This window comes from Carassius auratus, unplaced genomic scaffold (genome assembly GCF_003368295.1).
Source record: "Carassius auratus strain Wakin unplaced genomic scaffold, ASM336829v1 scaf_tig00014537, whole genome shotgun sequence".
NCBI lineage: Eukaryota > Metazoa > Chordata > Actinopteri > Cypriniformes > Cyprinidae > Carassius > Carassius auratus.
The window spans coordinates 221,999-239,154 of record NW_020524505.1 but is presented as its reverse complement, the minus strand read 5'-3'; positions in this window follow the sequence as shown (position 1 = coordinate 239,154).

Genomic DNA, 17,156 nt, shown 5'->3' with positions numbered 1-17,156 from the left:
CTTTACTCTAAAATTGGTATAAAATTAAAGCCTTATGTCTAAATAAATTATGTTCCAAATTTGAAGTTGACATGAAAAAATTATTTAGGGCATCATACCACAAACATCCAAACATTTTTTTAATGATTTTTTTCTGTCACTAATTTCTAGATTTCTCTGTCAATATTACTTCTCTAAGTTTTTTTTTAATGTTTACGTTTTCCTCTAATATATTTTATTTAATTCCAGACTTAATTAAATTAACCCAAACTATTTTTAATCATTTAAGTTAGAATTTGTTTACAGTATATACAGCACTGTTTGCATACAGTTTAACTAAATATTTCTAAAGATGAATTCCAAAAAATATCCCAAGAAGAATTGGATCAATTAACAGATCAGACTTGCTGTCTAATGAACTTCATCAATCAGAGACTAAATATTAAGAGAAATAAAATGTTCCAGACTTTGAACGTGCATCCATTACTTTAAATTGCCTTATTAAAGTTTACTGGCAATCTAAAGATTATCTCATAAGAATTAATTAATAAATATAATTTTTGGATTGTTGAATTGTTCCACCCTGATGTTTTATTTCTTTAAAGCGGCAATGAAACAGGATTGTTTTGAGCTGCAGGTCAGAGGTTAAGCGTCTAATGTTTGCTCAAGGCTTTAGATGAATAAACACACACATTTGATCAGTGCTTTTGTCTGGACGTCGGCCTGGCTTTAAACCCTCCCGAACTCTGATTCATGCCATGATTTTGGTTTAATTGTTTGTTCCATAAAGCGGATCCATCTTGATTATGTTGGTTCACGTTAAATTCTGGTTTTAATGTTCGAAGACGAATCTTCTCTTGGATGATGTTTTTGGATGATTGGAAACACTAGGGAAAACCTTGTGTCATATTACCTAATTGAAAGCATCCTCTACATTTGTTTGTGAGAAGGTGATGTGCTTCGAGACTTGTTAACTTCAGCCTGGCAGACATGTGAATCTGACAAATAAAGCCTTTGGGATTTAGGAAGTGAGACACATCAGAAAACCTGTTGATTTTTAGGGAGAATTCTGCAGTATTTCACAGACATAAAATTCTGGGAAAACAGTTTTTTTGTCTTGTTTTCTAGTACAAATATCAAAATAGAAAATTGTATAGTTTTTACAAAAAAAATAAAAAATTAAAAATTAAAACAATTTTGCCAATGAGGTCAAAAAGCAAAACTGAATTTGAAGGAAAAACGTGTTTATTTTTCTTAGTCCAGGGGGAATAAGAAAACGCCACCCTCTCGTGAGATTCTGGTTTATAAATGTGTAAATATGGATATTTTTCCTACACAAACACATCGAGTCGCTTCAGGAGGCCTTTATTAACCCCCTGGAGCCGTGTGGAGCACTTTTTATGATGGATGAACGCAACTTATAGGACTTCAAAATCTCAACACCCATTCACTGCCATTATAAAGCTCGGACGAACCAGGATATTGTGAGAAAATCTCTGATTGTGTTCGTCTGAAAGAAGAAAGTAATATACATCTAAGATGGTTTGAGGAGGAGTAAATCATGGGGAAATTTCTTTTTTTTTTTTGGTGAACTATCCCTTTGTTGCGGAAGTATTAAAAAAAAAAGTACAAAAAATAAAAAATAACTAAAAAATAAATATCTTTGAATTATGTTTTCTGACCCCACTGGCAGATATTTTTTACATTTTAAGCGTAAACATAAATTATATTATTTATTAGTAATACTTAAAACTCTTAATAATTATTCAAAAAATAAGACTGAATATCTTAAGTAATTAAAAAAAAACTTTTTAAAGTAATTTTTCTAATAAATGTGTTTTGATTTAAGAATGTTTAGATATTTGTAATGGAAAGTGAGACAAAAATACCAAGCAACATTTCTTTCTTTTTTTAAAATTATTATTATAATATATTATATGTAAAGCCATTTCCTTCCTGCTGGGAAACTCAGCATCATCAGATGCAACTATTTCTGTCCTTTATTGAATTTTCATGAGGGTTTTTGATGGAAACGTGGAAGTAAACGGCGATATAGTCACATAATCATGACGGATGTCCTCTTCACATCCAGACCTCCACTTCATCCTTCAAGCAGAAGACAAAACACAGCCAATTAATCCGTCTCGTAAAAACGGCTCGTCTGAAAGGGTTTTGTGGGGTCTACGGCAATGGGTGCCGTCAGAATGAGAGTCCAAACAGCTGATAAAAACATCACAATAATCCACAGCACTCCAGTCCATCAGTGAACATCTGGAGAAGACAAAACCTGAAACACATGCAGCATTAAGATGTTTTTAACATCAAACCGTTACATCTGGCTAAAATATGATCCCATAATCCATAATAATGCTTCCTCCAGTGAAAGAAAAAGGTCTGGTCTGAATCAGGAGAGAAATCTGCACAGATCAAGCAGCGTTTACTCGAAATGTGAGATGGACTTTTACACTGGAGGAATTCAGCGCTATTATGGATTATGGACTTAGATTTTAGCCAGAATTAATGGTTTTGAAGTAAAACAAATATTTTCAACGATGAATTTGTTTCTTACAAATACCCATCTTGCCTTGGCCTAACTGTATGTCTTTCTGTGTGCAGGTATATTATTTGAGTTATTTACACCCCTGAGAACAGGCTGGTTTTTCCTCCATGTTGCTGGTAACACACTACAGAGCATTTCCAGAGGAAAAAAGGTCCGTCTTACACACACTCATATCAGGAAAAAAGCGTTTCAGTGTGGTCAAGGGGTTAAAAAAAGATTTTGGAGATGGAGAGAGAGGAACTTTCCCGACACTGCGGTGAACTTTATGATACAGGAAGAAAAAAAACAGGGTGTCAGGCAATAGTTATGGAAACGCCAGCTTAATATTAGCAGCAAAGGTGAAAGGACAGCAGAATGAACACAATAAACAATTGCAAAATGAAATGCATGACTGACCAGCGTGATCTATTGGGGGAATCGTAAATATGATCTTTATAACATCTTAATTTATCGTACAAAACGACAAGATTAAATGGAGAACACACAGAGTTGTGCAGCATCTTTCTCAGATGTTTCTACAAGAGCTTATAGTTTCTCAAGAGTTCTCAAGATCAACTCAGACAATTCTCATTACACTGCAAAGCAGGATTTTCTTACTCAATATTATGTTGCTTTCCAGTACAAATATTTAAACATTCTTAAATAAACATGCATTTATTCATAAATCTCCCAAAAGTCAGAGATCTCAGTATCAAATCATTACACGACAAAACATAAAAAATATTTTTTCTTCCTTTTTTTTTTAAATATATAAACATTCTTAAATCAAGACATCTATACATAAATAATACATCTGCCAATGGGTTCAAAAAATAAAAAATAAATCCCCTTCAAATTAAGTTTATTTTTCTCAACCCATTGGCAGATATTAATGATTTGTGGAAATGTAACCTGATTTGATATTTTCTGGTTTTTACTATAAACTCACTTACATAAATTAACTCATAGATGTATCTTGGTTTAGAAATTGTAAGATATTTGCATTGAAAATGCAGAGAAATTTTTTTTTTTACTGTTTTGGGGCGGCCGCTGGTCCCTCGATGCCTCAGACCCAATGGAAGGCCCCTGAAGGGATTTCCTGACCTTAGTTCAAAAGTCAGGCTCTGTAACGAGCGTTTCACCAGCGGTGTATTTCAGAGTCTGTCAGGAGACGAGGCCGTGTGAGTTAACGTCTCAGAGAGAGAATCTCCACGCTTGGCTGGGAAAAACTCAGCTGACTGGGAAAGTTCTTAGAACTTCGGATAACGTTCTGGCAAGGTTCACTCAAAGTTCCTCCGGTAACGTTAATAGAACGTTAGTTCGAAGTTATCTGGTCTTAATAATGTTATAATGTTTTTTTTTTTAAGCATTTTGGCTGGACTTTCTTGCTAATTTCTTTTTTTTTTATGTTAATACCTAATTAGGTAACATTCCTAACATTCCCTGTCTGCAAATTGATAAAATGGAACGTCCTCTTAAAGGTTGTTCAACCAAGAAGGTTTTTATAAAGCCTTGAAAAAACTCAATGTTTAGAATATTTGAGAACATTCCAAAATAACACTTTCATGACGTTCTTAGAATTATTATTTTTTTAAACGTCCAACTAATACGTTTCCAGAAAAAGCATTCCATATACAATGTTCAGAGAACATTCAAAAGTAACACTTCCACAACGTTGTCTAAATGATACAATGGAACCTTCACTTAACATTCTCATAACCAATGTTTTTAAAACACTGAAATGCTTTGATTATTCCAAGCACACTCAGAAATAACATTGTTACATTAGCCATACATATTTCTGTTCGCTGGGTGATGACTTGATTGAGAGAGTGAATCTGCAGCGCTATAATAAATCAAGCAGGAGAGGAGTCGTGCATCTCAAAAGAAAGAAAACCTTGCTTTGTGTATTTCCTCCTTCACGTCTGTCTTCCTCTCAGTGCTTTGGCCGCACATTGCGTGAGACTCGATCGTTGCTCGCTGGTGAACGTGACAGTGGTCGTCAACATAGCATTAATTAAGACCCAAAAACAACAGCCCAAACAATAAACACCCGTCCGCAAAAGCTTCAGCCAAAGAAATAAATACAGTAATATGTTCAAGATTTGTTTCCCCCGCGCCCAGAGAGCAGCTCTTTGTGCAGCTTGAAGTTAAAAGTGTTCTTCAACAGATACAGCTGCACGAATGTCATTGCATGAAGATGCATGAAGAGGATGGTGTTTCTTACAGCACGCTGGCGGATGTACAGCTTGGCACCTCGAGACATTCCTCAAATAACCACTTAGCTCGGGCACCACAATCAATGGTTTCGTTTAGTACTTTTCAAGTAGAACTGAAACACGTGTATATCAGCGTGCATTCGTGTTGACAGCTAATGATAGACATTGCATGGCGAGTCGTTCAGTTTCTGTGCAGCCAGTACAGTTAAACCTTCAAACAACTCAAAGCCAGCTCTACCAAACACACTAATCCTGAAGAAACCCTAACTGGACATTTGACTTCAGTAGATCATGTCAAACAGTTTTAGGAGGCATTTGAGCACAGATGATGTTGTGATCCATCCAATGCACTGCCCTGGGAATGCATATTAATCTGTTAGAAACTCATTATGGATATATATAATAAAACTTGTCAAATGAGCCATCATCATGTCACCTAACTGTTAAAGTTCACACAAAAATAACATTTTACAAAAGCCTGATTTATTAATTATTTTTTTTGATCAAGTTCGCTTAAAATAAATAAGTACTTATAACGTAAATTAAGTCTTGAGTCTCTGGGTATATTTGTAGCAATAGCCAACAATACATTGTGTGAGTCAAAATTATAGCCAAAAATCATGAGGATATTAAGTAAAGATGTTTTATGTTCAATGAAGATATTGATATAAATATATCACAACTTAATTTTCGATTAGTAATATGCACTGCTAAGAATTCATTTGAACAACTTTAAAGAAACTGAATAAAATGAATAACAACTATATAGACAAAATAACAGCAATAATAATATATTTAGTCATTTATCAGACGTCTTTATCCAAAGCGACTTAAATGAGGACAACAGAAGCAATCAATTGTAGTATTAAAACAACTAAAAACTAAAACTGTATAAATACTACCTATACACATTTTAAAGTTTAAATAAAAATATTGACATTCACATTTACTATGCATGACAATAATACAGAATCTGCATGTACAACAGGGTTATTATATTCACTTAAAACCGTAAAATAAAATAACTGTCACAGTGCATTCTGGGATATCTCAAATGTACTGTATGTAACAAATGTATGTGATGCTGTCTATGAAATGCATCAATCTCACTTCAAATGTGATTTACAGTGTGTGTGTGTGAGCGAGAACACAGTCAGTAAACAACAGAAAACAGACACAACTATAAACACTGACTTTCATTATCTGCTGGAGCTCAATGCTAATCAGAAACATGACTTTAAAACCTAGCATTATGTACAATCTTAGATCTTCTGGCTAATTTTGTGCATCATTGAATCTCATCAGAGTTATTGATTCAGCTGATAAGGGTCGATAACACATCAAAAAAAGCAAAGCTGCTTGATTTAGCAGAACACAATCTAATGCCGTCAACTCAAACCACACAAGCAGATGTTTAGTTAGATCCGAAATACTAATTCCTACTTGTTTGATCAAATGGCGCAAGTATTACTTGAGTGAAGAGTTGAGGAACCACTTCAAAACAAACCAGGAGTTTTTGATTTGGCAGCACATTTTAAGTCTCGACTTTATTCAAGCACCAGATTAAACCCTGAGGCAAACTGAGAATCCATGTAGAATGATATCTTTAACAACAAAACACATGCATGCAAATGAAAAGTGACAGGTTGAAGGAGATTCGAGACCTGGCAGAAGGGTTTCTGTCTCTCATCAAAGGCCATCCAGAAGACGAGGACATCTGGAGTCGTGTCTGCTTTCACTAACACTGATTGTAGATGACAGGAAACTTCAGCTATAGGTCAAGAACATTAGGAACTTTCCTCTTACCCTGCACCTGTTTAAGAACGAACATCACACCGGTTTGTGTTTGAAAGATGAGCCCTGCTAACATGCATATCGACTCAAATAAGCATCTAAACTGGTCTGTTCTGCTGGTTTAAGAGGGACCGGGAAACTAGCTAAAACCAGCTTAAAAAACTCGTTCCAAGAATGTTTTAAAAACATCACGTTATTAAATGTTTTAGAAACCTTTTTTTTCTTCTTGTTCTTGGTTATGCGAATGTTAAGGGAACATTCCATTTTATAATTTTCCATTTGATATAATATATTAAATATTGTGTATAATATTAATATTCTACAAGCAGTAACATTTGAATGTTAAAATGCTAGACAAACAGCCAACTAAAGTTTACGGGAAAAATTAAGTTCAAAAAACGTTTTTTTTTCTTCTGATTTTTATTAAATATGTTGGTTATGTGAACGTCAAGGGAACATTTTGTTTTAATGTTACTTTTTATTGTTCTACGGTCGTTCCAAAGTATCAACATTTCACAAAATTTTAAACGAACATCCAACTAAAAAAGTTTCAGAACAAAGCATTCCGTCAGTGATGTATATGTAACGTTTTGAGAACGTTATTATGACCTTTGACCTTTGAACTTTGAACATTGTATTAGTGTGACTGAGGCGTTGAGGAGGACCTCGGCAGGACATCAGGGAGGTTCTGAGAACACTCATTCAGGGAAGCGTCTGCTCGGGCTGATTCTAAGCAAAGCTTCAATCAATCACAGACTGTATTTGCGCAACAGAAAACAAACAACAGCTGAAATTGCTTTGTTTCAGTCGTTCACAGAGATTCTTCTCTGGCGTGATTTGTCACTCACTTCCCCTGTGTTTAACAACCGTTCTAATATTGCAGGACATTAAAATGTAATTGCCCCACATATCAGAGCTAGAGAAGATATCGGAGTACTTGTTTCTGACCAGAAACACAAATTGGTTTCTATGGAGAAGCTCACCACTTTTACAATCACAAGCCAACGCACGGCTCTGGTTTGGCTTCTGCACGCGGAGGAATCAATCGTCTGACGGCCAATCTGGCATCTGCTCTGAACTGAGGAATCAGCATGTTGTGTTCGGCTTCACGAGCTCATCTCGCAGGATTCTGATGTACCTCGGTACAAAAAAGACAAAATGTATTTTCATCTGTTTATATATATATATATATATATATATATATTGGCATTAATAGCTGAATCTTGTACAGCCAAAATTGAACTTTGTGAAGCTCTAATTCATAAACATGAAAGCATATGATGCAGAACCAGGCATCAGCAGAGCATACAACACTCAGAAAACAGCTCGGAGAATTAAATGTGTTCATTTGCGAGGCCTGAAAAACTATACATAATCTGTCTGTCAACAGAGCCAAAACTCTCTCCTACTGTTGAGCCCTGATGCATTTCATGACTTTTTCTAGTTTTTCATGCCCCTGTCATCAGAACAGATGTGTGTGTGTGTGTGTGTGATGTATCTGTCATAATTTACAAGATTCAGGTCATTAATTAACGTGACGAGACTGGAAACATAACTGAAGCTTCAGACCAGAGCACTTTATTTCACAAAAGAAAGCAATATTATGGATTATTTTACCCAGAAGCAAAGTTAAAATCATCTTAATGCTGGATGTGTTTCAGGTTTTGTCTTCTCCAGATGTTCACTGATGGACTGGAGTGCTGTGGATTATTGTGATGTTTTTATCAGCTCTCATTCTGACGGCACCCATTCACCTCCACTGGTGAGCAGGTGTGTCGTCCTGAAGTATTTGTTTCTCCAGAATGAGATTGTTGAGGAGAGCTCTTGGGTGATAAAACGAGAAACAACATCCAACCAAACCAACCCTTGTGTCTCCATCTGTAACAAACCCACAGCTTTAAATTCCTTAAATACGACGTTCCTTCTCACTCGCCAAACTATCTCTCTCTCTCTCTTTTGGTCTCGATTGCTGTGTGAGCTAACCAAGATGTTGAAAATGCAAATATTTTCCAAATGTCTGGGATTGTGTGGATGAAGTGTGGGGTTTTGTGGTCTCAGCTGTGCCACACATTGGTGTTTTATCAATGACTCTGAATTCGTCGTTTCCAGCCTTAATGAGAAGATGTTTGGACACGACTCTCCGTGTTTGAAGACGGTTTATGAAGGCGCCCTGTTGTTTGAGCAAACAGAGCGCCTGGAAGTCAAACAGCTGTCGAGTATTGAGCTGTAAATTATTGCTCCGTAAACTATTTGTGTGCAAATAGCTTCATAAACGATACAAATCAGAAGCCGGTGGTCAGACTTAAAACAGATTTCTCTTCAAAGACGTGTTTGTGTGAGCAGTTGAAACTGAGAAAATGTCATTTTGTATGAAATATGAGTTATACGAGCAGACGCCAGCCGCTCCAAATGAGTCATTAGACCTGATTCAGTACAGTTCGGTGTTTGCACGTTACAATGGTAACACTGTGATATTCTTGTAAGAACACAAAAACACAACATATATTGGGTAAAATAATAATAATAATATATATATATCACTTGTTTTATACATATTTATTATTACTATTTTTATTTTATTTTTTATTTTTTTGCCGTATAATGTAGATTTTTCTATGATACATACAGGTTGGAAACAACAACAAAAACAAACAAAATAAAAATATAAATTTATAAATAAAAATATTCAGACAAAAGGGAGATGATGAAGACGAATAAAAGTAATGTTTTAATAATTTTTGAAAAATATAAATGTTAATTTTTGCTTTGATACACACACGCAGGATAAAAAACAAGAACAAATAAAAGTAAAAACATTTTTAAATAGAAAAATATAATATATATATATAAATTATATACAATCACATCTATTAAAATAAATAAATAAATTATAAATTAATTCAGACAAAAGTTAGATTTTGTTTTGTAAAAGAGTACAATTTAATTTGATATAATTTATTGAGGTTTTTAATGATACAATTAAAAAAGTAAAAATAAATTTTTAAATAAACATAATACATTTAATAAAAATGGATTTAAATGAATTCACACAAAAGAGAGATAGGTCTAATGATGACAGTAAAAACAGAAAATAGATTTAGATTTTGCAATCAATCGATTTGGCGAACAAAAAAACATGATTTTTTTTATATATTAAAAATATATATTTATTTATTTATTATTATTGATATATAATATTTTTTTATTAAATTGATTTATTTATCTGAATTTTATTTTTTTTAGATAAATAAATCAATTAAGACAAAAGGGAGCTGTAAATGATATAAATAAAAATAGAAAACAATAATAAAGGTAAAACCTTGCACGACATACTTGTGAAAAGAAAGGCATGACACGTTCAGACGGATCTGATGTTCTCTGATGAAACAGATCACATTGATTCATCAGAAGCAGAGACATGCACCCGTCCGGCTGCAGGACGTCCCGTCTCTCCTGATGCTGTGCTCGCGGTCTGAGGTTCGAGGGTGGTGCTGTTCACCCATCATCCAGAGGCCATAAACACACACGCCGGCCAAACACACGGCACTATCTGTTGATCTGACGTTATTTACGGTTAACTGTTATTGTCCAGAACAGAAACTTATTAAAGTTCAGTTATTAGACGTTCTCGCAGGGGCAAGATCTGCCATGAATATAACCTTTCCCAGAGTCAGTGGGACACAAATGGATGGTTATGGTTATCTAGTGGAGTTGTTTGCAAAAAAAAATGCTCTTCCCCTCCAGAAAGAGACGATGTAAGCGGGTTTCATGAGAATTATTAAGCATCTTCGACATTCTCTGCAGTAAAGATGATTTGGATTAAGGGGTTTATGTGATGCACTCTGTTTTTGCGGCCTTCTTTTTAACCACAATTCATCTGTGTGTCTTCTCAAGTCATCAAGTTTAAGAGTTCCGTAATGCCTGTACTACTTTTGCCATTTGCAGAGTTATTTTAGTTAATTTATGAAAAAAAAAAAAAACTTAATTAAAAAAAAAGAAATTAACTAAATCAAAACCATAAACAAAATTTATGTTACATAAGATAATTTTTTTTTTTTTTTAGAAAAAATAGTTGCCACAGCAAAATTTATTTTTCATTTAGTTTAACTTTAAGTACTCAAATAACTAAAACGGAATAAAAATACACATATTTAAAAGTATTTAAACGTGGTAAAACACAATTTAGTAAAAATATACCATTAATCATTTAAAAAGTTATTTAGTAGGAATCTTTTAAGCCGATGCAAAATATCTATAATCTTCATTTAGTTTAACTTGATGTACTAAAATAACAAAAATTAACCGACATAAAAATAAAACCTATATATACATAGAAAAAATAACAAAATTAATAGCATTTACTAAAAATACTCTCTCAGTGATTTATTTCTCAGGTAAACTTGATGCACTAAAATAACTCAAACTAAAACTGAAATAAAATTAAGAAAAAGTATATAAACATAGTCAATATAAACATTTAAAACAAACAATGGTAATAAAAAAAATAAAAAAAATAAAATAAAAATACAAAATGTATACAAACCAAAATACTAAAACATTTACTAAAATTAAAATGGAAAATAGAAAATAAAAACTAATTAAAAATAGTGATAAACTGTAATCATATCTCAGTTGTATTAAAATAACACAGTAAAGTCCAGATCAGATTTGGGTCATTTAGACTGAAACAATATCAAAGGCATTTTTTTTTTTTTAAATAGAGAAAAGTCATTTAACATTTGAGTAACATATCGAAACCTCTGTTTCATTCCATCGCACTTATCACTGCACAGTTGATTTATCGTTTTGTATTTCTGTGATGATATAAAAACATCCCTAATATGACATAAATTCACTTGAAAAACAAAGCTTGCAAAATTCTGCGAGATTTATGCAAACACTTGGCCAAGGGGGTCATAAAAATCAACAGCTAATATCACATACAGTTTTGCGTCCAAAGTAAATCGATCTTGTTTTAAAGGATATTTTGACATGTTCTGGAAAACAAGACACAAAAATCTTTTTTTGCATTGCATCCAGCGTTTGTGAGACTCTTCTTCTAGAGGTTGCATTCATCATTGTGTTGTCGCTGCAGGACTCATGACGGGGTCCTTCTTATCAGACCGTCCCGTACCCAGAAGCAGATGAGCTCAGCGGGGTCTGTTCCTCACCACTAATATCAACCAGATGACGGAGAACCTCACAGTGAGTGTCTCTCAATGAGACAAGTAGTCAAAACTACGACTGTGAATCCGGCCTCTGGACGACGCTGTGTTTTCACGAATTCAGTATGAGAGCCTTTTCATCATTCGGAGGGACAGTACTGTGTTCATAAACAGAAACAGGCTTTGCCCTTAAACTCACAAATACCTACACAAATAAAAAAGATGTAAATATTTGTTATCAATTTCAAGTTAACTAAATATACTCTTCTTATGAACCAGTGTTACTTTAGTATCACTTTGATATTTCTATTTTTATTAATATTTTTTATTCGTTTTTCTTTATTTTTATTTTTTTAATTCTAATTTTGTTATTTATTAATGTCTATATAATTTTTATTAATTCAGTTTTAATTGTATTTATTTTTTCAGACATCAAGTTAAAGTAAATGGGAACTAGCTAAAATAAAAACGTTAAAGTTATCTTAACTTATTTATTTATTTTTTTGGTAAAAGTTTATTTTATTTGAAATAATGGAAAAGTTTTTATGGTGTTAGTTTTAGTTAAATATAGTTTAGTCTTAGTTTTAAAAAAAATCCTAGAAACTGTAAAATACAGATTTTTTTTTTTTGTATATATAAATATATTACCATAATCTAATATATTTAAAATATATAATCTAATAATGTAAGTCTGTTAAAAAAAATTTTATAGTTTAGCTTGGCTCTAATTTTGTCACCAATTATTATTTATCATTTACTTATTAATTATTATAATAATTATTATTATTATTTTACAATTACAGTGGATTTGTGCGTGCACCATGACACTCACGGTGAAAAAAGGGTTAATTGGGGTTCTATATAGAGCCATATGCTAAAAAGGTTCTATAATGACAAGGAAGAACCCTTTTGGCACAAAGGTTCTTTAGGCTATTATTCATTCATATATTACATTATTCTGCAACATTTTGTATTTGTAATTAAATTATTGTTTGTAGTATCTTAATATCACATTTTAATCATGCTGATTTTTGGAGAAAAACTGAAATGGCACTCTTCGTGTGATATTGATTAACTACATAAAATGATATAAATATATACATTTTCTAACCCCCATATCTTGAATTTTGTGATCATTTACACGCATTCATAAATGCATTTGAATACACCGAATAATGCAGTGAAAGAACGCACTCAAAATGCACACGCGCACTAGTATGACTTCATCATGTTACTGTACATTAGCCTAGAAGCGTGCACTTTTTAGACACGATTTGTTTAGTTTTTGAATATACTTGATACTGTTAAAAGGCACATCATTAAAACAAAAAATACGAGTTCACATATCACACCTAAACACGAGTGGAAAACGTAATTAGAACTAGCTACTAAATTAGTTAAAAATGCCTATCAATATACAGCTATGATTCGCGAACCCAAAATGACTCGAATGATTCGCGATCCCGCTCCGAACTCATAAACTGACTCAAATGATTCGCGATCCACAAACCGACTCAAATGATTCGCGATCCCGCTCCGAACTCATAAACTGACTCAAATGATTCGCGATCCACAAACAGACTCAAATGATTCGCGATCCCGCTCCGAACTCACAAACTGACTCAAATGATTCGCGATCCACAAACTGACTCAAATGATTCGCGATCCCGCTCCGAACTCACAAACTGACTCAAATGATTCGCGATCCCCAAACCGACTCAAATGATTCGCGATCCCGCTCCGAACTCACAAACTGACTCAAATGATTCGCGATCCCCAAACCGACTCAAATGATTCGCGATCCCGCTCCGAACTCACAAACTGACTCAAATGATTAGCGATCCCGCTCCAAACTCCCGAACTGATTCAAATGATTCGCGATCCCGCTCCAAACTCCCGAACTGATTCAAATGATTCGCGATCCCGCTCCGAACTCACAAACTGACTCAAATGATTCGCGATCCCCAAACCGACTCAAATGATTCGCAATCCCGCTCCGAACTCACAAACTGACTCAAATGATTAGCGATCTCCCGCACTGACTCAAATGATTCTTGCTCCGAATTCCAAATTGACTAAAATGATTCGCAAACCCACTTTGAGCTCCCAAACTGACTCAAATTAATCATCCTCTGAACTCCCGAACCGACTCAAATGATTCACAATCCGAAGTTCCCATCCAAATCAATTGACACCGCCAGTGCTACGATTGGCTTAGTTCTCTAATTTCATAACATTTACTGGTCAACACTTCACAACAGCAAACATGTTATCATTCTTACATGTCATCGTTGTCTCTGATGGCAATGTGTGCTGGACAGCAGTTCCATTCAATCTCCAACCATTCGTTCTGGAAGATCTCAAACATCAGTCAAAGGCATTATGCTTTTGTCTTCACCCTCCTTCTATTCCTTCCCCTTGTTTTCTGAAAGATACTTTATTCTTTATGACTGTCATCCTCTCCCACTCACAGCTGCATGCTATCCATAAGCTCATCCTGTGCTAACAGATCGCTAGTCTGATATTTGTGTCTCTACCCGGCTGATCCTGTGAAATCACTCACAGTGTTCAAAAACGGAAAACCGTCGAGGTTAAACACCGGAGTACATGTATACGCCTGTTCCCTGTCTGATGCTTCATGGTAACGCCAGATTATAGTTGCTCAGTATTTCCAGAGAAAGATCACAACCTGCTAAAATCATTTCACAACCAATAAGATATGTTAAAAATGATTGGAATATGTTGTTCAAGAAAATGTCAGTCCTTCTACTTAAAAAAAAAATCATGCTTACTTCAATGTTTTACAATGTAGTATTTTTCTAAAGTAAATACTACACCATTCATTTTTGCATTTAAATATTAATAATTCACACATTTATAAGAAAATTAGATAATGGTTTAGTGCTTTAAAAATGTATCAATCATCTGCCAAATTCTGGTGCTTAAAGCAGGGAAACCTGTTCGGAAACAGTCATTATGCAATTACAAATAGACACGAACATTACAAAAACCACAAATCCCCACAATCCTAAATAAGGGAATCGTCTTCCTTCTGTTGTTAAGCAGTTATAAATGAACAGTGATCTATTAAATACAGTCTCTCTCTCTCTGAACTGTGTGAGTTACTAGTGCATTGCAGTCCGATCGGGATGTTTCTGTGTGAATAAATCCGCTGGCATTATCCGCCGGAGTAGAGCTCGCATTGAACAAATGATGGTGACACCAGAACAAAAGCTGCTTTAGAGGAGAGCACACACACTGCGGACTCTGTTTTTCTCTCTCATATTTTTTAATGACAAAATGTTTGCCAGAAACAGGTGGATTTATTTTGGGTGATCCGGGGTATAGTGATGGAGCTTAGATGCTTCAGACAACTAACAAAACACATCTTACTTCTGCTTTGCTGCCTGTGTGTCATGCCTTTCAGCCGAGACCACGATGGTCCCCACAGCATTCCCTCCACGTAAAGTCCACGAATGAACTCCAAAAATACTGCCGTACCCATCAATTAACATTACATTTCAGTTCAAACATACATTTGGATTTAAATCTAACATTATTTTGACACATTCAATGCAACATTCACAGAAAACTAGTTTGTTAAACTTGCTAAAATAGTGTGTAGAATTACCTAAAAAGAGAAGTGCGTTCAGATTTTCCAAATAATTTTGTGTATGAGTGAATTAAGAGAGTGAAAAAGAAAAACATGAGCAATGCTTCATACACATGTGTGTGTGTGTGTGTTTTGAATATACAATTCTGAGAACCGATATTCCTCTGCAATAACTTCCCAAATTTACCTAAAAAGTGGATTGTATTCAGATTTTCCAGATTAATCTAGGAATTTGTGTTGAGTGAAAAAAAATATGTTTTGCCTATAGAGTAATGAGACTAAATAGAAGATGGAGCTTCGAGCCATCAAATCCATATGCATTTTACAGCTCTGATCTCCATACATTAGAATTTTAGGAGAAACATCTGACACAAAGTCCCATGCACTGAAGAAGTAGGAACAAGCATAATATCCACTGGAGTACAAGAGCGAATCAACCTAAAATCTCTTGTTTTTTTCCTTTAATTCCAAAGATAACTCTACACATGCCACAATCAAGCGAACAGACCACAAGATATTATAAACATGTGTTTTCCTCAAAACGTAAAGAAAGGCTGGATGGGCGAGCTGCTCGCTTGGTTTAACTATGTTTCCTGCTCGTGCTCTATTAAGATTGTGACTGGAACGGCGCAATAGGGGCACAATTTCCGTCCTTTGGGAGTGCGGCCTCAAATATGAGTAACGGTGAATATCGCTGCTTCATTTTAGGCAACATTCCCAAATGGGCTTCGAAGACATGGAAGTGGAAAGCTGTTCCTGACACGGCCAAGAAACAGGCATAGAAAGCCACCAGCACAATTCATTTTGTCATTTATAATGGGGAGATGGCGACGAATCTATTATTTTCGGGTTTAGTGATCATTATGTTGAGAGGCGATGTGTGTTTAATGGTTTTTCAGGCTTCTTAAATACAGGAAACTGGAGTCTGTGCACTTGAAAACACCAACGATTGGGAACAAACCCAGTATAAACCTTTTCAGCAATGGACTTTTGCATAAATAATAATATAATAATAATAAAGCAATTAATCAGCAGGGACAAATCAATGCTACAGTAAATGCAAAAAAAAAAAAAGAAAAAAAACTGAGGAGAGAAATTTCTTTCCATCTCCAAACTCTGTTATTGTAATGCAAAAATGTTTTGTCACTTGTAAATATTAATATAGAATATTATACAATATTATATATTTCATGTTTATTATATAATAAAAAAGTTAAATATAAAATACTAATATATCAGTAAAAAAAAATTCTATACAATATTATACAATATTTTCCATAAACATTATATAAAATTATATTAGAATATTGTATATAATACCATGTATTGTAAAATAAAGATTTATAATACTAATGTAAAACATATATAAAAATATAGGATCTGTAATGTCAAATATAAATATAATATCATAGGCTGTATTTTCTGTTATATTTTATAAATTAAAAAATATAAATGTACACACACATATAAATTGCTATAGTAATAAAGTATAGTATAAATAATGTATTACATAACTTAATTTTGTAAAGTTTTATTATAATATATTTTTTTATTTAAATTATTATACCAATATATTATATAACACATGGGTTTCAGACCCCAGATTCCCGAATAGTTATTTATTTTCCTGCAAAAACACCCCAGATGTCAGTCAACTTGATATTTATTTATTTTATTTTTAATTTCATCGTATCTGAATAGAAAATATATCAGTGCAGCACTCTGTAACATATCTAGAAATATATTCTTTCCACATTTCAGGAACTGAGGAAGGATCTTTTGACTCATACAGACTGGTTTAGCAAAGTCGGAAAAAGAAAAGTGGCCCGAACGTCTACCGCATTCCT